The sequence below is a fragment of the Bufo bufo genome, chromosome 1, assembly GCF_905171765.1.
Source record: "Bufo bufo chromosome 1, aBufBuf1.1, whole genome shotgun sequence".
NCBI lineage: Eukaryota > Metazoa > Chordata > Amphibia > Anura > Bufonidae > Bufo > Bufo bufo.
The window spans coordinates 266,115,059-266,138,538 of NC_053389.1; the positions used below are offsets into that span (position 1 = coordinate 266,115,059).

The window sequence follows — 23,480 nt, forward strand, 5'->3', positions numbered from 1 at the left end:
AGGATATATTACAATAAACACCTACAGTAAAATGGAGTTCAACAATATGAAACAGTATAAGTGTGAAGGGGCGCCGAAGGCGCACTCGGTCTCCCATCAGCCGCAGACCTGCTGCTTAGCTTTGGGAGCGAGGATCTGTGTTCGGCCTCGTTCCCAGGGCAGCTTTGCTAGCTGGGAGGCTCCCTGCTCCTAGGTCTGCCTTCAGCGCCGAGCTGATCATTCGGTGCTCAACTTGTCTGTCTGTCGGTCATGTGACGCTGGCCACGTCACATGACCCTCACTCCCCACTATAAATACAGGCAACTTGCTGGCTACAGGTTGTCTGTGATTTTGGTCCCTTAGGCTGTGTATTATTATTGTTATTAAGCTTACCTTTGGATTTGACCCTTGATCTGCTTCCTGACACCTCTTCTGCCTGCTCCCTGAACCTTGACGCTACCTCTCGGATTTTGACCTCGGCTTGCTTTTGGATTTTGTCTTTGCCTCTTCTCTTGTACTGACGTGACCTCCCGGATTTTGACCTCGGCCCGCTCTCGGATCTGTCTCTGTCTTTTCCCTCGTACTGACAAGACCTCCTGGACTGACCCCAGCTAGTTGACCCACCTCGCCCTTCCATTTTTGGTGGTACCTTGCTTGTTCCACCTCTCTGTCCGCTCGAGTCCTACCTCTCATTGGCTGTCCGCTTCCCTGCTGACTTTATCTCTCTGCTTGCACTTACTCAGGTCAGGGACTGTCACCCAGTTGCGCCCCATCACCTAGGGCGAGTGGTGCAAGTAGGCAGGGACAGGGGACCGGGTGGCAGCTCAGGGGGTGCATCTCCGCTCTATCTTAATACCCGTGACGCTACCTCGTGACAATAAGTGCACACAACTGCATAAAATACAGTGCGAGTTAACCCGTCAAAGTGCAGTAGAGTAGGGAGTTTATGGCTTTGCATAGTAAGATAGTAACAGTTTTTAAGGCTGAAAAAAGACATGTCCATCCAGTTCATCTTGCAAGTTGATCCAGTGAGATAGTGTCACGGACGTACCGAGAAATATGGACGTTCCCGCGACAGGTGGCAGGAGATCTGTGAGGCTGGCAACACGTGGTTTGATCTGACATGTTTTCCTTTTGGTTCAAATGATGTCTGTGTTTCTGGTGCTTGTCACACCTTCTAACCCCAGGTGTGGCTATTTTTGTCATTTAACCTTCTCTATTTATTGTTGTTTCTCCCACTATGCTATGCGGTTTATAGCTTCTGTTGGACTTGTGGTTAGCTTGTGTTTGGTTCTCAGCTGAGCTCCTGGTGCTACCAAAGCTTCATTGAAGTTAAGCGTTTCTTTTTTCCTTTTGTATTTTGTTTATATATATATATGTGTGTGTGTTGCCTTTCCCTGTTGTTTGTCATTAGGCCTGAGAGAGACTCCTGTTCGTCCTTCCCTTTGGAGGAACAGGTAGACTCAGTCCGGACATTAGTTCCAGGGTCCTATAGGGTGTTATAGGATTCTAGGTATCCGGTGTATGAACTTGCCTATCTTTGGGGCCTGTTCATACTGGTAGTCTGTCAGGACTGGAGTTAGGGTTCTCTCTAGGAGGTGTCCATCTTCCTTCCCTAGTTTCCAGGCCTTATTCCAGTATCCCCTTTTCCTCCTATGCTCGGTGTGGTGTTTTCCATAGTCTCACTACTTTTACAGTAATGAATCATCTTCTATGTTTGTGTAGAAACCTTCTGTCCTCTAGACATAGAGGATGTCCCCTTGTCACAGTTTAGGGTATAAATAGATCATGGGAGAGATCTCTGATATATTTATACATGGTTATTAGATCTCCCCTCAGTCATCTTTTTTCTAAACTAAATAACCCTAATCTTTCTGGGTACTGTAGTCCACCCGTTCCAGATATTTATTTGGTTGCCCTCCTCCTCCTTGTCTGTCTTGTAGCTCAGAATTGTACACAATACTCCATTTGCGGTCTGACTAGTGATTTGTAAAGTGCCAGGATTATGTTCTCATTATGTGCGTCTATGCCCCTTTTAATATTCAATATTTTTAATAAAGGCCAATTGAAAAAAATGATTTTTTGACAAAAATGGGTAACATTCAATCATAAGAAATTGCCTCTGAAGGTGTGCATAGCCTTTAAATATCATAAATAAGGGTCTGTCTATGACATTACTTCATAAGGGTGTTGTGATGTCTGTAGGTTAGGGACAGTCAAGGACAGTGAGTCGTAAACTAGAACCCAGCCCACTTTCACTACCAACTGTCATGGCATGGCTGAGCAGGGCGTCTCTCCCGGTGAGATGTGCGCCACTGACGCATGGACAAGTAAGTTCATTACATTACTTCCCCTCTTAAGAGGGGCCACTGGAAATTTGAGATTCAATTTTCTTTTTAAAAGAGGAGCATGAACATCTCGAGCAGCGACCCATGTTCTCTCCTTAGCACCATATCCCCTTTCAATGGATAAGACACTGAAGAGTCCCCCTAAATCCACCTCATATTCTTGGATTACTACTGGATCAGGAGGTTTAGGTGGAGGAATCACAGTAGGAATGTATTTCCTAAGTCGTGCTTTATGGAAAACATTTTGTATCTTGAATGAGGATGATAGAAGAAGGTGGAAAGATACTCTGTTTATCATAGATATGATCTTATATGGGCCAATAATTTTAGGGGCAAGTTTACCAGACGGTACCCTAAGGTGCAAATTTTTATTAGAAAGCCAGTCCTCCCAGAACAAAGTTGAGACCCAAAGAACGCTTTTTACTGGCTTGTTTATACTGGATGCTTTGAGCTTTTTCCAGGCTCTTATGAGCCTGGGCCCAAACTGTGCCCAGTCCACTGTGGGACTCACAGAGCTTAACCCAGAAACTGATGAAAAACAAAGATTAAAACTATAATTACATTAAAAAGGTGAAGTGTCACTAGGGTAGCTGACGTGGTTATTGATAGCAAACTCTGCTAGAGAGAGAAACGTCTTTTACTTTTTCTGTTCCAAGACCTGGTTGACCCTTTCAGTTAATCCATGTCTCTCAGGATGGAATGCACATAAGAAGGACAGTTTGGTCCCCAATCTTTTACTAAATGCTCCCCAGAATCTCGAGACAAACAGCACTCCTCTATGTGAGATAGTGGACTCAGGTATCGCATGTAATTTGAGAATATTGTCAACAAACAATGCTAATTTCTTAGCGTTAGGAAGTGTTTTTAATGGAATTAGGTGACACATTTTTCATAACCTATCAGTGACCACATGGATGAACGTTTTCCCCTGGAAGAAAGGAAGGTCAGTTATTAACTCCATAGATATGTGGGTGGGATGTGCAAGCATTAAATGCAGAGACAAAGGCAATCACATCTCATGACCAAGTAGGCCACAAGTAAGCTCTGGATATCCGCAATTCCCGGATGACCTGCAAGTACAGAGCAATGAGACTCCAAAACTCTAAGATGAAGATTTGGAGGAACAATTTACCAGAAAGAAGATTACTGGGAGCCAAAATCTGACAACATTGTATTTCAGAGGGCATTACTAGGTATTCTAAATGCTGTTTAGGTTTATTGAACACTATTTTCCATTCGTCCTCCTCCCATATTCTGATTAAATTATAGGCTCCTCTGAGGTCAATTTTTGAAAACCACCATGCGAGCCCCAACAATTTGATTAAAGAGGTCAGAAATAAAGGGGAGAGGATACTTATTTCTAACTGTAATTTTATTTAATTCACTATAGTCAATACAAGAGCATAATCCACTGTCTTAACAAAAAGAACCTAGCTCCCATAGATATAGATGGACAAATATGTCCCTTCCTTAGACTGTCTTGGATAAAATCTTTCATGGACTGTCTGTCAGGTCCAGTAAGATTATAAATTCTGCCCGTAGGATATTTAGCACTAGCAACATGTTCAAAAGCACATAATGATATTCACGATGTGGAGGCAAGGTCTCAGATGTCTTTTTGGAAAAAACATCCTGAAAATCTTTAATATATTCAGGTAACGGACCTTCCTCTAATTCAAGACCAGAGAGCTAAATAGATATGCAATTATTAGAGCACTGAGGGCCCCATTTAACTAATTCCCCCCTACTCCAATTAAAGACAGGACTATGCACACTCAACTAGGGTAATCCCAAGATCACATCAGCATACAAATTTCTCATGTCATATAAGGAACACTTTTTTTTTGAATGAATAGAACCGACCTTCATTACCAAATATGGAGTCTTATACTCAATAAATCCTCCGGCCAAGAGAGTAGTATACACCCCAGAGACCGGAATGGGTTCAGTAATTCAAATCCCAAGGCCGATACAAATGCTTGACCTGAAGCAGACCTCTCTAGAAAGGACAGAGTAACAGGAAATAAAACCCTGCCATTACTTTCGGGAAATACCTGTGTGTCGGAGTTACCTTCTGGATCATCTGCCTTCAGTCTAGTAGGACAGGATCACAGTTGACTTGCAGGACTGCTGCAGTAAAAACAGAGGCAATTTTTCATGCAGTGTTCCTTCCTTTGCTGGGAAGACATGGTACCCACTTGCATGGGCTCCTCAGACTCCACTGGCACCTTAACCACAGAGGACTGAGAGACAGAAGGGAAAGAAATGGTATGGCCGGAGAGGCAACGTCCACACTTACATTCTTAATCGTCGGTCAAATCGAATAGCCAGAGACATAGCGTCTAGTGTTGGGCGAGCATGCTCGGCCGAACACCAGTTTGGCTCGAGCATCGCTACGCTCGGCACATCGCAATGTTCGGCCGAACACTGCGTGTGCTCGAGTGCGGTGCTCGAGTCTCCTCCCCGCACGTTTGTTGGCTGCTATGCAGCCAATAAATGTGCAGGTGAGTACTGCCATTCACTGTAATGCTGTAGCCATGTTGGCTACTGGCATTACAGTCATTGGCTGGCTGAAACGCGTCATCGGGTGCTATATAGCAGTCAGGTAGACCTGTATTGAAGAAGGTACAGATAGTGTAGGGGGTGAAATAGTAATATTTTATTGAAAAAACTTGTTAGAGACCCAACAAGTTCTTGTTGTATCTGGCAGCAATATAATTATTAGCGCAACCTGCGCTAAATATCTTGCAATTGTTTGGCCGCTGCAGACAGTGACATTATCAGCGCTACATCTCCTTTGTAACGTGTGTGCAGCCTAAAAATATCTGTGACATCCACTGTACTTTTTCTGTAGACTGTGTCCGCTGCAGACAGTTACATTACCTGCGCTACATCTCCTGTATAATGTTTGCGTATCCGAAATATCAGTGCATTCAGTCAAATTTTTTTGCTGCTGGGGGCAGCGACATTACCTGCACTACACCTCTAATAATAACGTTAGTGCATCCAAAATATCAGTGACATTCAGTGTAATTATTTTCGCCGCTGGTGACAGCGACATTATCTGTGCTACATCTCCTGTGTAACGTGTGCGCAGCCTACAAATATCTGTGACATCCAGTGTACATTTTCCGGAGACGGTGTCCGCTGCGGACGGTTACATTACCTGGGCTACATCTCCTGTATACCGTTTGCCCATCCTAAATATTAGTGACATTAATTCAGTGTAATTTTTTATTAGCCGCTGGTTACAGCGACATTACTTGCGCTATACCTCCTTTATAACGTTTGCGCGTCCTAAATATCAGTGACATTAATTCAGTGTAATTTTTTATTAGTCGCTGGTAACAGTGACATTACTTGCGCTATACCTCCTGTATAACGCTTGCGCATCCAAAAATACATTCAGTGTACTTTTTTCATAGACGCTGCGGACAGCGACATTATCTGTGCTACATCTCCTGTTTAACGTGTACATTCTGTGCACTTTATTTGCGCATACACTTACAAAACCTGTGCTACTGTACGTGTGACATACTTGCAAGCATATATACCATCTAATATGCGCAAGGCGAGCAGTAAGGGACGGGGAAGTGGCCGTGCTGCTGATGGTGCACGCAGAGGCCATGGCCCTGGGCGCGGTAAAACTGTGCCTGCTGCCAGAGCACAAGAAACACACTCATCCACGATACCTAGCTTCATGTTCCAGTTTACAGGGTGGCGCAGGACACCACTCAAAGTCAGACCGGTGTGACCAGGTGGTCGGTTGGATTGCAGCAGATAATGCTTCCAGTCGGTTAAGCACCACCCTGTCTTCCACAAAGTCCAGCCCCAGTAGCCAAAAGTCTGGTCAACAGAATCCTCACCCTGATACTCCTTCCTCCCACCATGGAGAGTCTTGGCAAACAAGTGATCCCATACTCGGATATTCCGAGGAGCTCTTTTCATCACCATTCCTTGATTTGGGCCTCTCGACAAGCCCGCTTGAAGAAGGACATGAGGAGATATTGTGCTCTTAATCCCAAACTGTTGAGCATCCACAGTCACAAGAAGATGACAGTGGGGAACGGCAATTAGTGTTTCACGAGGTGGATGATGTTAATAATACAAAGTTGGCAGTAAGTCAACCGCAATTAGTGTCTCAAGAGGTTGATGATGAGGATGAGACAGTTGTCCATAACTGAAGTTGTTGTTAGGTCAACAAGTCAGTGTCACGGCTGAGGATGGGGGAAACCCTCAGCCGTGAGGTGCCAGGTGTTTAAGTAGATACTCGGCCATGAAGCCACAGGACAGGGAGCAGGTCACCTCCTACAGCGTCCCTACCCTGACCCTAACTCCTAACCTGCATGGGCCGACCTTTAAGGTAGGAGGGCTCATGCGCCGGAACCTCGGAGCCCTATCTTACCCTCCGCAGATCCCTGAGCTAGGAGCTGGGTAAGGCAACCTACTCCTCCTTGACACGGAGGAGCAGGAGCCTCAATGGCCAAGCTGTTGGGAAAAAGGGGACAGAAACAGCAATACGGAAATGGCAGGTGAACAGACATTCACCAACCTGCCACAGCCCTGCTGACTGGATCCCTAAACAGACAGGGATCCAGAACCGTTATGCTGCACAAACACATATGAAAATCCCAACAGACAAACTTGCTACAACACACACATAAAGACATAGGCATACATAAAACTTTAACTTAAACCTAAACTCAAACTTAAACTATGACCACAGTGGTGGCTCTCACTGGCGGATGACAAACACAGGAGGCTGCTATCAGCAAGCATGCTGAAGCAACCTCCTGAGCTCTGCAAGAGAGAGGGTCTTTATAGGCCCAAGTGGCCACACCCAAGGATTGGACACACCCAGTGACATCACACACACACTGGGAAGAAAGTTAACCCTTCCAGTAACACAGAAGGGAAAACAAACATACAAAAAGGGAAAGTGCACACAAAAAACTACAACACAGTGCACACAACAAACACACCTAACAAAAGGAACGTCAGGTGAGACCGCATGCCAGGGCAGCAAGCTGCCTAGCGACGCTCAGGCTGCTCTGCTGCTAACAACAACACCCTCAAGCGGCCCTCACCCGTGGTTGAACGCCCATACAAAACCGCAGGCAACCGCATGCGGTAAAGGAGTCACGGTCATGGGCATGGCCGTGACACTCCCACCCCTCAAAGCCCCCCCACCAAAAAAAAGGAAACTGGTGAGGAACTCACACAAGGGGATGGGAGAAGGAGACGTCCACTCTCAGGACATGGTTCCCAGGAGGTCACTGTCAGCTGCATCCTCTCCCAGCTCACACTAGCCAGTCCGACGAGGCCTGCAGCCCGCACCAGCGACAAGGAATGGAACCACAGAGAGTGGACGAGGGGACTCTCCACTCACGTCCCCACTCCAGTCGCTGCCAGCAGACACTCCTAACCAGCACGCAGCCGGACCACTTACGGAGTGCTGCCAGCAAACGACCAGAGATGGGAACATGGAGAGGGACGAGGGATCCCCAACACGGACACGGAAGGTAAGGTGGCGGGGAAAGCCACCAACCGTGCCGTTAACGGAGATCCCCCAGGAACGCTCTCCCTCCGGAGAACGCGCATGCAGGCCACAAACAGATGGCACTGCATGCTGCACCCCCTTTCGAAGGTATGCATACCGCATACCAGACACACACCACGTGTAGTAAAATCAGGGGGACGCCACACGAGGCAACGGTGAAGGGATGGCGGGGAAACGCCACTCACCGCGCCATCAGAGGCGAAACCCCCAGAACGCTCTCCCTCCGAAGAGCGCGCATGTACCCCTACACAGACGGCGGTACATGCTACACCCTCTTTCGAGGGTAGCATACTCCCACCCCTCAAAGCCCCTCCCAACAACAAAAGGGGAAAGTTGGTGAGGCATAAAAAACAGTGGGAGGGGGGGAGGGGAAAGACAAACAAAAGGGGACACCAACACGGACAACGGTGAGCGAGGAATGGCGGGGAATGCCACTCACCGCGCCGTAAATGGTGAGCCCCATAACGCTCTCCCTCCGGAGAACGCGCATGCACCCCATCCGCAGATAGCGGTGCATGCTTTACCCTCTTTCGAGGGAACGCCATGCGGGAAGCCTCTGTGGTCATACCGTCACGGCTGAGGATGGGGGAAACCCTCAGCCGTGAGGTGCCAGGTGTTTAAGTAGCTACTCGGCCATGAAGCCACAGGACAGGGAGCAGGTCACCTCCTACAGCGTCCCTACCCTGACCCTAACTCCTAACCTGCATGGGCCGACCTTTAAGGTAGGAGGTCTCATGCGCCGGAACCTCGGAGCCCTATCTTACCCTCCGCAGATCCCTGAGCTAGGAGCTGGGTAAGGCAACCTACTCCTCCTTGACACGGAGGAGCAGGAGCCTCAATGGCCAAGCTGTTGGGAAAAGGGGAACAGAAACAGCAATACGGAAATGGCAGGTGAACAGACATTCACCAACCTGCCACAGCCCTGCTGACTGGATCCCTAAACAGACAGGGATCCAGAACCGTTATGCTGCACAAACACATATGAAAATCCCAACAGACAAACTTGCTACAACACACACATAAAGACATAGGCATACATAAAACTTTAACTTAAACCTAAACTCAAACTTAAACTATGACCACAGTGGTGGCTCTCACTGGCGGATGACAAACACAGGAGGCTGCTATCAGCAAGCATGCTGAAGCAACCTCCTGAGCTCTGCAAGAGAGAGGGTCTTTATAGGCCCAAGTGGCCACACCCAAGGATTGGACACACCCAGTGACATCACACACACACTGGGAAGGAAGTTAACCCTTCCAGTAACACAGAAGGGAAAACAAACATACAAAAAGGGAAAGTGCACACAAAAACTACAACACAGTGCACACAACAAACACACCTAACAAAAGGAACGTCAGGTGAGACCGCATGCCAGGGCAGCAAGCTGCCTAGCGACGCTCAGGCTGCTCTGCTGCTAACAACAACACTGGTTGCCCGCGGCAACCACAAGTGAGGCCACAGACAAGCGGCCCTCACCCGTGGTTGAACGCCCATACAAAACCGCAGGCAACCACATGCGGTAAAGGAGTCACGGTCATGGGCATGGCCGTGACAGTCAGAGGATAACCAGAGTGAGGAAGTGGAAGAGGAGGTGGTGGACGATGAAGTCACTGACCCAACCTGGGAAGGTGGCAAGCCGAGTGAGGACAGCAGTACAGAGGGGGAGTGACCCGCAGTACCGCAACAGGCTAGAAGAGGCAGTGGGGTGGCAAAAGCGAGAAGGCGGGCCACACCAAGCAAGCCCGCAACTGTTCCCTGGAGCACCCCCTTGCAGCAATCTCCCTTGCCAAGGGATAGGTGTTCCGCAGTCATGCACTTTTTTGAGGAAAGTGTGGACGATAAATGAATTGTCATTTGCAACCTGTGCCATACCAAAATGAGCAGCGGCGTGAACACTAGCAACCTCACAACCACCAGCATGATATCAAAGCACACTAATAAGAGGGCCGAACGCCTGGGTCCATAATCTGCGTCTGTGGGTTACACCACTGCGTCTTCTTCCCCTGTGTTATGTGCTGGCCAATCCCCTGTTCAAGACGCAGGTCCAGATGCCTCCCGCCATGCACCTGGACCTTCGCAAGCACCATCAGCTAGCACATCCACTTCTGTGTACCAGTGCAGCATACAGATACCCCAGGCCCTTGAACGAAAGTGCAAATACCCAGCCACCCACCCACAGGCCATAGCATCATTCTCACACAACCCCAATTATCCGTCTTGCGGAAGGGTCTGACTTTTTCACCGACAGGGAAACTTGACTTTTTCCTGTCGGGGAAGGAGTTGGAACTCTTCGCAAGAAAATAATGTTTTAAAATTTTTTTTTGTAGGGGCGATGGTCAATCTGACCTCTCCCCTCTAGAACTACAAACTCTCAATGATCTCCAGTCCCTATTAGACGAACAAGAATCGGATACATCGAGATTCCCCATACATCTGCACCGCCGGTCCCAACATTGGCCCCCTACGACATCTTGTCCAGCAGTTGACATATTTGTCAAGCTGGTCAAACAAGATCTTGAGAAATTATGTGATACTAGATCTCATGATAATTTAAGCAAGGATTTGCGACTTGCATTAAAAGAACTTAAAAACATGAAAGATGTCATAATAAAACCTGCGGATAAGGGGGGGAATGTTATGGTCTGGCCAGTGCGGATGTATGAAAAGGAGGCTTTCCGCCGATTAGGTGATGGGTCCTGCTATCGTAAATTGGATTGTAACCCAATGGTACAATATAAATTAGAACTGGATGGGATACTTAGGAGAGCATATGAGAGCGGCATAATTAGTGTTAAGATGTGGGAGGGCCTGGTTACAGACTTTCCGGTCCTTCCCACATTTTATCTACTTCCTAAGGTACACAAAGACCCCAGATTACCACCAGGTAGACCCATAGTATCTGGAATTGGGGGCTTGTGTGAGACAATCTGCCGCTTTGTGGATTTTTACCTACAGAGATGTGTAGAAACCTTACCCCCTTTTGTCCGTGATACCACTGATGTTCTTAAGAGACTCAATGGGATACATTTGGATGGCGACATGCTTCTTGTTACGTGCGACGTCGAGTCCCTGTATACGTCCATTCACCATGACCACGGACTGCGGGCGTCGAGATTCTTTTTGGAAAGAACTAATCTTGACAGAGACCTAATTGATCTGGTCATGACATTATTAGAATTCGCATTGACACACAATGTGTTTACATTTAAAGATCGCTACTTCCTGCAGTTCCGTGGAACGGCTATGGGGCGACTTGTGCGCCCTCATATGCTAATTTGTTCCTGGGGCTGTGGGAAAGAGAGATAGTCATGAATTTGAAGGGTCACGACGCCGTAGTCTCGTGGTCGAGGTATATTGATGACATTCTGTTCATCTGGCAGGGCTTGACGTCGCACCTGGAGGGGTTTCTACATGGCCTTAATCTGAACAATCAGAACATCACACTTACGTGGAACTATAGTAGGGACCACGTTGACTTTTTGGACCTTGCGGTCACTGTGGAGAATGGGGGCATCTTAGGTTTTGATATACATAGGAAGCCCACTGCCACCAACTTATTGCTGTTCTCCACCTCCTCACACCATCCACAGGTCTCTCATGCTATACCTGTTGGTCAATTTTGCAGAGCTAGGCGGATATGCTCCAATGAGGCTAGTTTTGAGCAAGAGTCAATAGACCTATCAAGAAGATTCTTGGAGAGGGGTTATAGCAAAAAAGTGATTAAGAAAGGATATATTAGGGCCAAAAACTTTTCTAGGGACAACTTGTTAAACTATGCCCCTCACAAAAAAAGGAAGAGATCATGGTTTCCCTACATTTATCACTAATTTTAACGCTCAATGGAGACAACTGCAGGACATTCTTCAAAGACATTGGCAGGTCCTTAAAACTGACAAGAGACTTAAAGAAAGTGTTTTCGGAGTGACCACTTCTCACCTAGAAGAGGGTAAAAAATCTAAAGGACATGGTGAATAGGAGCCATTATGTGGCTCCGAAAAAAGGTGGTTTGGCGACAAGGGCCCACAATGGGGATTTTTTCCATGTTGTGACTGTACTGCATGTCAGTATATGGTGAGGACAGATAAATTCACTAACACAAGCAGGGAGAAGAATATAAAATCGTACATCATATCTCCTGCAAAAAAGAGGCAGTGGTTTATCACACAGAGTGTCCTTGTGGTCTGTTCTATATTGGGATGACCACAAGGGCACTCAAGACGAGAATTTTGGAGCATGTTCGTGATATCAAGGCGGTTGCTGAGATCACTGAATGTGACAAACTCAAAAAACTGAAACCAGTGGCGAAGCATACCTAGAGGTATCTCTTTTAGAGGGATAGACCGCGTACGATTGGGGATTAGGGGGGGGGGGGACATAAAATGCTGTCTCCTCCAAAAAGAAACAAAATGGATGGTTCTGCTTAATACTGTAACTCCTCATGGATTGAATGAGGCTCTGAGTTTCAAATCCTTTCTTTAGATACAATTTTATGTGGATTTTTAGTGATTTGAATTTTTTTCTATTTATACAGTTTCCTGCGTAGCCATATAACCTGATCATTTGGGAGGTGCGACGAGAGAGATGATCCATATGGAATGTAAACATGAAGACGGATCATTATAGTAGTACTATGATGGACTTTCATATATAAAATTTATGTCTGATGTATTTTTGATCACTTTTATGTACTTTTGGGTGTATTTTATATCACTAGGTTCTGTGATGCCAGTAATGGTTTATACAATTATTGGCTCCAACATAGCACATCAACACTGTTTATATTAATGTTGCCAATGCCATTGCTGTTTGTGATGTCAGCACTTGTAATCATCGTGTGGGTATACACGACACACCATGCTATCTTCGTTTGATGCATTCGTTTACAATCTGCATTGCAGCTTTAATCACATTAGTTATACCTGTGTTGCTAAGGCTGGGATTATAGCAATGAGTAGAGATGGCCTTGCGGTTCGCCCGGCGGTTGTTTCGCGGCAAACTTTGCGTGTTCGCGATTCGCCAAACATGCGAACATATGGAGAAATTTGCGCCCGCCATATTCTTTTATATTGTGAAGAACTTTGACCCATGACACATCCATCAGGTGGTACAGCACAGCCAATTGAGACATTTCAGCACATGGACATACTGTCACGGCGGGGAGTGGGGGAAACCCCCCACCGTGCGGTGTCAAAGGGTAAAGGGGATCAGCCTGGCCAAAAGGAGTAATAAGGGAGCAGGTCACCTCCTACAACATCCCTAATCCTCTCCCTGACTCCTCCTCGGGGTATGAGCGGACCCCGATGGTAGGACAACTCATACTTAGGATTCCTAGAAACCCTATGTCGCCCTGGTGATCCCTCACTTAGGAGCAGGGGAGAGACAACCTGTTCATCCCAGTAATGGAGGAACAGGAGTCTCTATCTGAGGCCAGGCTGCAAGGAGAGGGGAACACATACAGCTATAGAGAGATGGCAGGTAAGTAGTGGCGTCGCTAGGGGGGGGGCGAGGGGGGGCCTCCCCTATGTTGTCCTTTGCCCCCCCGGTTGCCCCCCCCCCCCGCTGAATACTAATGAGCGCTTCCATTATGTAAGCGCTCATTAGAACCGAGAGACCAGGAAGTGGTGAACGCTCTGTACTCACCACTTCCTGGTCCTCGGCTGTCGGCTGTGCAGGGCTGCGCACAGCGTGAGGGCGCTCTGTGACCTCACGCTGTGCGCGCCAGTTCAGAGCACACAGTCGGCTGAGGAGAGGCAGGCGGCGTCCAGGAGCAGGAGAGGTAAGTGTTTTTTTATTTTATAAAATATGTGGCTGCTGGGGGCATAAGGGGGGCTAATGATGAGAGGTATATGGGGGCCGGGGCTAATGATGAGAGGCATTTGGGGGGCTAATGATGAGAGGCATTTGGGGGGCTAATGATGAGAGGCATTTAGGGGGCCAATGATGAGAGGCATTTGGGGGGCTAATGATGAGAGGCATTTGGGGGGCTAATGATGAGAGGCATTTGGGGGGCTAATGATGAGAGGCATTTGGGGGGCTAATGATGAGAGGCATTTGGGGGGCTAATGATGAGAGGCATTTGTGGGGCTAATGATGAGAGGCATTTGGGGTGTTAATGATGAGAGGCATTTGGGGGACTAATGATGAGAGGCATTTGGGGGGCTAATGATGAGAGGCATATGGGGCTAATGATGAGAGGCATTTGGGGGGCTAATGATGAGAGGCATATGGGGCTAATGATGAGAGGCATTTGGGGGGCTAATGATGAGAGGCATTTGGGGGGCTAATGATGAGAGGCATTTGGGGGGCTAATGATGAGAGGCATATGGGGCTAATGATGAGAGGCATATGGGGCTAATGATGAGAGGCATTTGGGGGGCTAATGATGAGAGGCATTTGGGGGGCTAATGATGAGAGGCAGCATATGGGGGCTAATGATGAGAGGCAGCATATGGGGGCTAATGATGAGAGGCAGCATATGGGGGCTAATGATGAGAGGCAGCATATGGGGGCTAATGATGAGAGGCAGCATATGGGGGCTAATGATGAGAGGCAGCATATGGGGGCTAATGATGAGAGGCAGCATATGGGGGCTAATGATGAGAGGCATTTGGGGGGCTAATGATGAGAGGCATATGGGGCTAATGATGAGAGGCAGCATATGGGGGCTAATGAGGCATAAGGGCTGATATGGGGGCTAATGAGAGGCATGGGGGCTGATATGGGAGTGATGAGAGGCATAATGGGGGCTAATAAGAGGCATAATAACAGTGTCATCCACAGATGCCCCCATAACAGTGTGTCTTCCACAGATCCACCATAAATGTGTGTCTTCCACAGATCCACCATAAATGTGTGTCTTCCACAGATCCACCATAAATGTGTGTCTTCACAGATCCACCATAACAGTACGCCTGCGCACTGATGAGAGACAGAAAGAATGGGAAAGAATCCGCAGAAGCAAGCAGAGGACGGCACAGCAGATGACTGAATGGCTTCTTTTGTAAGTAAATAGTTTTAGTATAAATGTATCCCTGCATACCGCAATTCTCCGTATTTTGTAATCTTATTTATATATACTTATTTTGTTTTTGCCCCCCCCCCCATTTTTGACTGTGGTATCTTTGTGCCCCCCCTATATATTGTTCCTAGAGTCGCCACTTCAGGTAAGTGAAACCAGTAACACACTTACCTGCCACAGACACACTGACTGGAACCTGTGCACAAGTGCTGGTGTCCACACCAACATTAAAAGGACACAGCACACAACACAAACCACACAGGAACCCAGGACACCCATAGCTGGAATAAACGTGAGACACCATAAGAACATCAATGACCACAAGGGTGGCCCTCACTGGACAGATGGAATATGAAGACCAGGAGGATAGCTCCAGCATACACCATGGCTGGAGTACCCCCCAGCTTCAGGCATCCAGCAGAGGTTAAATAGCCCAAGCAGCCACTCCCACACACACATAAACCCAGTGTTAACAAAACACTAGGAAGGGAGTTAACCCTTCCAACACCAGATAAGGAAAGGAAGCCACTTAAAGGGGAAGGGCACATACAAGCAAAGAAAGCTACACGTTGCCGCAGGCAACAACATGCGTGGCAACCATGTCACGGCAATCACTCAGAAGGCCGAGACACTGCCACCGCATGCACACACAGCAACACGTTGCCGCGGGTAACTGCAAGTGTAGCAACAGTGTCACAGCACACACCATAGGCCGTGACACATACCCCCTACCTTATAAAAAAAACTGAGGTTGCTGTGTGGAGCAGGGACAGACTGTTAGGGACACCAAACGCTAGTTAATAGGGCCACAAAAGTCATTTTAAGCACTAGTATAGGTGTGCTATCGATAGGTGTGATACACAGAGGGGTGCGATATACTTATACTTTTATAATAAGTCAAAAACACATAGATCTATAAAGTGATCACCTGGAAGTCTAGGGGCTAGGGGCTTACTAGGACCATTTTTATATAGGGTAAGGTTCTGGACCGGGTCGCTCTTATCAGGGCGGGTGGTCTGTGGTTAGGCTATCAGGGTCAGAATAGCACCCCCCTGTAGGGCAATATCAGGGACAGTTCTTTGCCCACCCTGTCATTCAATACCACATCATCATCTAGCCCAGGGATGGATGTTCTTTTGCTTTCCCTCCTGGATTCATCGATGTGCACTGGAACCCCCCGGATTGTGGTAGGACATATTGTTTCTGATTTGGTGCCGCCCAGCACCTGATTTAGTGCCGCCAAGCACTTGTTATTGCCTACCACATCTATGCTTTTTGGTTAACTTTAATAATTTCATTTATTTTCATTTTAAGGGATATCTTTTCCATTCACACGTCCGCAAAATGGGTCTGCATCCGTTCCGCAATTTTGCGGAATGGGTGCAGACCCATTTATTTTCAATGGGGCCGGAATGTGCTGTCCGCATTTGCGGATCCGCACTTCCGCATCTGTGCTTCCGTTTCCGCAAAAAAATAGAACATGTCCTATTCTTGTCCGCAATTGCAGACAAGATTAGGCATTTTCTATTATTGTGCCGGTGATGTGCGGTCCATAAATTGCGGAATGCACATTGCCGGTGTCCGTGTTTTGCGGATCCGCAAAACACTTACGGACGTGTGAATGGACCCTCATAGTAAAATTATTAAAGGTTGCGTTTTCTCTTTATGTATATTCTAATGGATTGCCTTCCTTGTACAATGTTATAATATACCTTCTATGTTAGAAAGTATATTATAGTGCATTTGTATTGTGCGGCAGTTGTGGGAGAGTAGAGGGACAAGCATTACTGGAACAAATAATTTCTACTGGTGTGATATACCAGTCGTCGTCCCAAAAAACAGATTGAAGCGGGGTGTTATATACCAATATACTTTCTTTATAGTGCATTTGGGTACTGTATAGTGCATTTGCACATGCGCGTACGCGAAAATTATATTGCCAATATTTTGCTCTGAAAACAATAATGAATGGAGATCGCAAATTCGAATAATACATCTGGTATGTCACTGTCCATGTTGTGGGACTATTTGTGCACTTCTAGTAATTATTTCTTGGCTGCAAATATGAGCTGAAGGTTTTTCAGGTTCGCCTGCCATTAAAATTAAAAAACTAATGGGACCCGCCGCGAACATTTGATCGCGTTCACGCACAGTCCCGGCAGATGTTCGTCCATCACTAGCAATGAGCAAAACCTTTTTTGCACAGTGACTATGCATGATCACTAGGGATAGTCTGATTTGGGTTGGTCGCAGGACTATCTTGATTTGGTTTTTGTCCACTTCATATTGCTTTGTTCTATACCAGGATTGAATCATGTAGTCTAATTATGGTGTTCACATTTTCTACTACTATATATCTTGTATCATGTATTTTTTATTTTTATACATTAGGTCTTCATTATATATTCTTTTTATTATGTATTCTTTATCTCTATGTACTAGGGTCTAAATAGACAATGAGGTGTAATCATGAGGTGTACATATTTTATATTGTGTATTTCTTATGCTTTTATACTTCCATGATCATGTACTTCATATTTCTTCTTTGATTGAATACTGTAGTTCCCGCATTTTGATTGAACTAATGAGGGATCATATTTTGGTCGAATCATGTAATATATATATTGTAAATGGGTACGCTATGCAGTAATCATGGAAATATGCATTTATCCCCTTGGAAATATCGATGTCTATATCTATCTAGCTTTATCTATAAATGCACCCGCGTCCTCTGAATGATCGATACCTCCCATATAGATCCCATATGCATGATTCCCCAGTTTGGGGCTAATGCGTCAGACACATTCCGGATATTCTGGCATTTTGTTTACCTGACCAGCTGATGCAGCGCTCTGCTGTGATGCGCTGTACGCCGGGTCACGTGGGGACGCCGCTACGTCTCCTTGGGAGGCGGGCTAGAACGCATAACGTGTGTTCCACCCCTCCTCCTGACGAGTGCGGCATCGTCATTGTGGGCTCGGCATGCATCATCAGGTATGGAGCGCTCGATATTAGGCATCAGCTGCTGTGATTGTTTATTGAGACCACATGTGTTTGAGCTGTATGGAAGATATAAATAGGGGGATATGGCCACACTTTCACTCACCTCCCAACGAAGCTGAGGTGAAACGCGTGTCGAGGTTCCTATCCTGTCCTGTGCCTGCTGCTTTTCACCCTCCATCATGTCTTGTGGTATGCTTTTGATTTCTATCTGTAGTCGATAGCTAGGCTCCTCTATATCATTTACCAGAAGGTCTTGTGCTTTTTTTTTTTTTTAGGGTTCAACCTCTCCCTCCATTGCTAGATTCTAGCGTCCGTTTGATTACTTTTCATTAACTGCACTTCGAGTTGAGCTCTGCCTAGTGGTTATGTACCAGGGTGATGACCATATGCTTTTTACTTTACAATAGTAGCATTATCAGCGCTACTATTTGGTGAATCACCCTGGTATATACCGTTGGCATACTTGACATGTTTTCCATCTTTTGGTGGGTAGCAGCGGCACTGGCCAGTGGATTGCGGCATCCGGTTTCCTGCTGGTTCTTCATTTTTTTGTCATCTCTAATATTTTATAAATCATGATATGTTTATTACAATTAAAAAATATATATATTTGGAATATTTTGGGCATTTTCTTGTTGTTTGCTCTTTAACAACATTATAGGTTTATCTGCTCTATGTCTACCTGCTGTTGCTGGTGAGTAGTTTCTTCAGTAGGCGGGTGAAAAAAACTGCTCATCAGCGACTCTAGACTTAAGTTGCTGCTGATGGAGCTGGTACTGCTCCTGCCCCCCCCCCCCAACCCACCCAGCAGCCATGGCAGTGAGGATGGGCGATGATGCACATAGGCAGCGGCCAACTGACTACATAGAATATCTTGATAGTAGTTCAGTTTGTCCTCCCTCTCAGCGGGTATAAAAAAGGCCCCCATTTAGTACCGGTATCGAGGGTCTAACATGGTGGAGAGTCATCTTGGAGGGAGCACAGCATGGGTAACTGTTCTTTGTCTAATTGACTTTTGTATGTTCTTATGCACTTGCAATTGGTTTTTACTTGAGTACACGGACATATGTATGAATTGTTTATCCGCTGTGGTCTCCCTCCAGGTGATGCCACTTTTCCCTGCATTTGTATCCTCTTCCTTTTTTAAATTTTTAATATGTATGTAATTTATGTATTTTGAAATCATGCAATAAATTGGTATTAAATTACAAGCAGTCTGGTAGTGATTTATAGGTGTAATATTTAGTGTTCTACCAAAGGCTTAGCTGTGTACTCTGTGATGAGAGTGACCAGTTAGGGACGGTGTATCCCATAGTTGTGGCAAAATTGGTTTATGGTGGAGATCCAGTAGTCATCCCTCTGCCGAATGGTGACAATATGGCTGTCACTACGCAAGCAACTGAGCATGCATCAGGCCATTTGCGCAAGTGACTCGGAGGGACTCCCTGCCTCCATCTCCACTGCATACTGCCACGATGTGTCTGGGTCATCTGCCTCGTCTTCCTCATCGCCCTGTAGCTCCTCCGGCTGCTCCTGCTCCTCCTCTCCTGTCACCTGTGTAGAAAAAAACAGCCATTTCACTAAGCATTGCTTGTGCTCGAATGTCCTCCTCTAGTTCAGCCCCCACAGGGCTCATGTGGCTGTGAGATGTAGTCACCACGTCTCCTGTCCTCTGGCAAGCCAGATTTAGCAGCATCTGTTCCAGGACATTAATCAGTGGAATGACGTTGTTCATCCCGTAGTCCTTGCGGCTGACAAATAAAGTGGCCTCCTCAAAGGGCCCGAGCAAACGGAAAGTGTCACGCATGAGCTGCCACTGGCTAACATTGAAGTTACACAGGGGAATACCTCTGTCCGCCTGTATCATCAAGAAATCGTTTATGGCCTTTCTCTGTTCATATAATCGGTCCAACATATGAAGGGTGGAATTTCAATGGGTGGAAACGTTGCATATCAGCCTATGTTGGGGGACGCTGTTCTGCCGCTGCAGCTGAAGGCAGATGCGGATCCAGGGGGAAGGGCTGCGTCTAAGTTCACATAGAGGGGCGGAGGCAGAAGAGCCTCGCGTGCAGGCGCACGCAGCCAGGAGAGGGAGTGGTCCTGACTGGGCAGCCAAGTTGGAAGGAAAAGCCTGAGCTGCTTGCCCGGCTCGCGCGGCTAGTGCTAGTGAGTTGAGGGCGACGGCGTGATAGTGTTCATGCCCTCCCTTACAGAATACAAGAAGAACACTGCTGCCCTGGCTGAGACCCGTGAGTCCGTAACCCTACCCTACCTCTGTAGAATTAAGTGTTATATATATATATATATATATATATATATACACACACAGTAACAGTATATAATACATATGTACCCTACCCTTCTACTCCTCCTCAGTTATATTACCAGCTGTATATAATGTACCCTGCCTGATACCCCTCCGTTATATAACTTAGGGCTATCAGGGTACATTATACAGGGTAATATAACTGAGGAGGGCTATCAGGGGACATTATACAGTTATATTAACCCTGTATAATGTACTTTGATACCCCTCCTCAGTTATATTACCCCTGTATAATGTACCCTGATATCCGTCCTCAGTTATATTACCACTGTATAACGTACCATGGTATCCCTCCTCAGTTATATTACCCCTGTATAATGTACCCTGATAGCCCTCTTCAGTTATATTACCACTTATAATATACCCTGATAGCCCTCCTCAGTTATACTACCCCTGTATAATTTACCCTGATAGCCCTCCTCAGTTATATTACCCCTGTATAATGTACCCTGATACCCCTCCTCAGTTATATTACCCCCTCTATAATATAGGATGAACAGAGACACTTGCGCTGCCGTTAGATATATCTCTGAGGCTGATGTTATTACCTTGTTTGCCGCTGCCTAGTATTGGGGTGAGTGTCCAACCTGTTCTCACCTTTAATAGGTGGCTAATAGCTATATATATATGTATATAATGCCAGCGCTGGCATACAGAGAGGGTAGGGGAGAGTGAGGATTATTATATGTATATGCACAGGACGCTAATTACAAGATCTCTACCTGTATCTGGTGAATAGTCGTTCCGTGATGTGGTGTGATACCGTTGTTCCAGGAAGCGCTGTATAGATCTGATGAGACGCTTCTTGCTCTAACTCTCACCTAGCGCGCTGCCCCGGCCGGTAGCTAGCGCACACGTGGAGGAGCCTGCAGGGATGAGTTCAGGAGCGTCTTCGTGTGACGTCACAACTTCGCTCTGGGTGCCTCCAAGGGACAAATTTCCACCCAACGCGTTTCAGAACCTACGGGTTCCTTCGTCAGGGATAGTTCATGGTACAAGTCCTAGGGGCACACCACTATTCATTTTACGCCATCCCAGTTTTGACAGATGGGGCTATTAAAAATGCTAAGTTTTGCGCTTTCCTAAAGATGAAATTGGGTGCTTTTGGGATTCTTTCACCTATCAGTTTATCCTGTTTCAGGATATCCCAATGTCTCCCAACGATCCGTTTGAGGACCCTATCTCCTTCACTGTACTTGGTTATGATTGGGATTTTGAGTAAGGTGTCTCCATTTTCGTTTGTATATTTATTTTTATTTTTATTTTTGTTTGTATTTGTATCCTTTCCGTTCCCAATTGTTGGTACTGGGGATTCTTGTTCCCTATTCATTGGTATATTTTTTATTAATTCACTACGGTCTAATTTTTTCACTTCCTCTACTATTGGTTCTAGATCAGTTAATCTATAACCTTTTTCGATGAATTTTCTGTTGAGCTCTGCTGTTTCCTCCTCAAAGTGTGTTATATTGCTACAGTTTCTACGGGTCCTGATAAATTGACTCCTGGGGATTTTCTTCAACCAGGTTGACAGGTGGCAGCTTTCCAATGGTATGAAGCTATTACAATCTGTTGGTTTGTGGAATGTTCTTGTTTGTATTTTACCCTTCTCTATAAAAATTGTTAGATCCAGAAAATTGATCTGTTCTCGGCTCCAGGCTGATGTGAAGTGCAAATAAAATTCATTTTTATTTAAGCTATCTAAAAATTGATGCAGGCGAGATTCCCCTCCCTTCCAAATAAAAATCACATCATCAATGAATCTTTTCCAGAGGACTAGATCCGCACCGAGTCCGCCAGATGGACAGATGGTAAGCTCCTCCCACCTACCAACATATAGATTGGCGAAACTCGGCGCGAATCGAGTCCCCATAGCAGTCTGGAGGTAAAATTCATTTTCGTACTTAAAATAATAGTGCGTTAAAATAAAATTAATACATTGTCCTATGAAGTCCACTTAAATAAAAATGAATTTTATTTGCACTTCACATCAGCCTGGAGCCGAGAACAGATCAATTTTCTGGATCTAACAATTTTTATAGAGAAGGGTAAAATACAAACAAGAACATTCCACAAACCAACAGATTGTAATAGCTTCAACACACTTTGAGGAGGAAACAGCAGAGCTCAACAGAAAATTCATCGAAAAAGGTTATAGATTAACTGATCTAGAACCAATAGTAGAGGAAGTGAAAAAATTAGACCGTAGTGAATTAATAAAGAATATACCAATGAATAGGGAACAAGAATCCCCAGTACCAACAATTGGGAACGGAAAGGATACAAATACAAACAAAAATAAAAATAAATATACAAACGAAAATGGAGACACCTTACTCAAAATCCCAATCATAACCAAGTACAGTGAAGGAGATAGGGTCCTCAAACGGATCGTTGGGAGACATTGGGATATCCTGAAACAGGATAAACTGATAGGTGAAAGAATCCCAAAATCACCCACTTTCATCTTTAGGAAAGCGCAAAACTTAGCATATTTAATAGCCCCATCTGTCAAAACTATTCTATTCTAAAGAAAAATAACACGCAAAACGGAACAAAAATAGGTTTCTCCCCCTGTAAAATGTGCAGAAATTGTAGGGTGACTAGACAATATAACCCCATTTTGGAAATAGGAGATGATCCAACCACCTACAAAATAAAAAATTATATCACCTGCGACACCAAAGGGGTAATATATTTCATCAAATGCCCCTGTCAGAAAATCTATGTTGGCAGTACTAAACGCCAAATAAAAATTAGAATACAGGAGCACATCAGGAATATAAATAAAAAATTTGATGGACACCCATTATCCAAACACTATACAGAATATCATGGCAGTTCATTCACAGGTTCAATCTTTGGCGGTATTGAAAGGGTTAAAACAGATATGAGGGGTGGTAATTATATCCAACAAATGTCACGCTGTGAAAGTAAGTGGATATTCAGATTAAATAGTCTGGCACCAAAGGGCCTAAATCAGGAAATTGAGTTATTTGCATTTAAATAGAGACATGGACCCCATATAACAATGGGCTGGGATGGCGTAAAATGAATAGTGGTGTGCCCCTAGGTTCCTGACCAGATACTGCAGGAAAGATTATGGGAATGGAAAACCTATTTAACCCCCAGGACTTGTACCATGAACTATCCCTGACAAAGGAACCCGTAGGTTCTGAAACGCGTTGGGTGGAAATTTGTCCCTTGGAGGCACCCAGAGCGAAGTTGTGACGTCACACGAAGACGCT

At 45.8% G+C, this 23,480-nt stretch overlaps 1 protein-coding gene across 1 annotated transcript in view; it reads left to right on the plus strand.

Moving 5' to 3' along the window:
• ANO2 (anoctamin 2) overlaps positions 1–23,480 on the plus strand; it is a 541,215-nt gene that overhangs the window by 11,707 nt on the left and 506,028 nt on the right. The gene's annotated exons all lie outside the window — the stretch shown is intronic.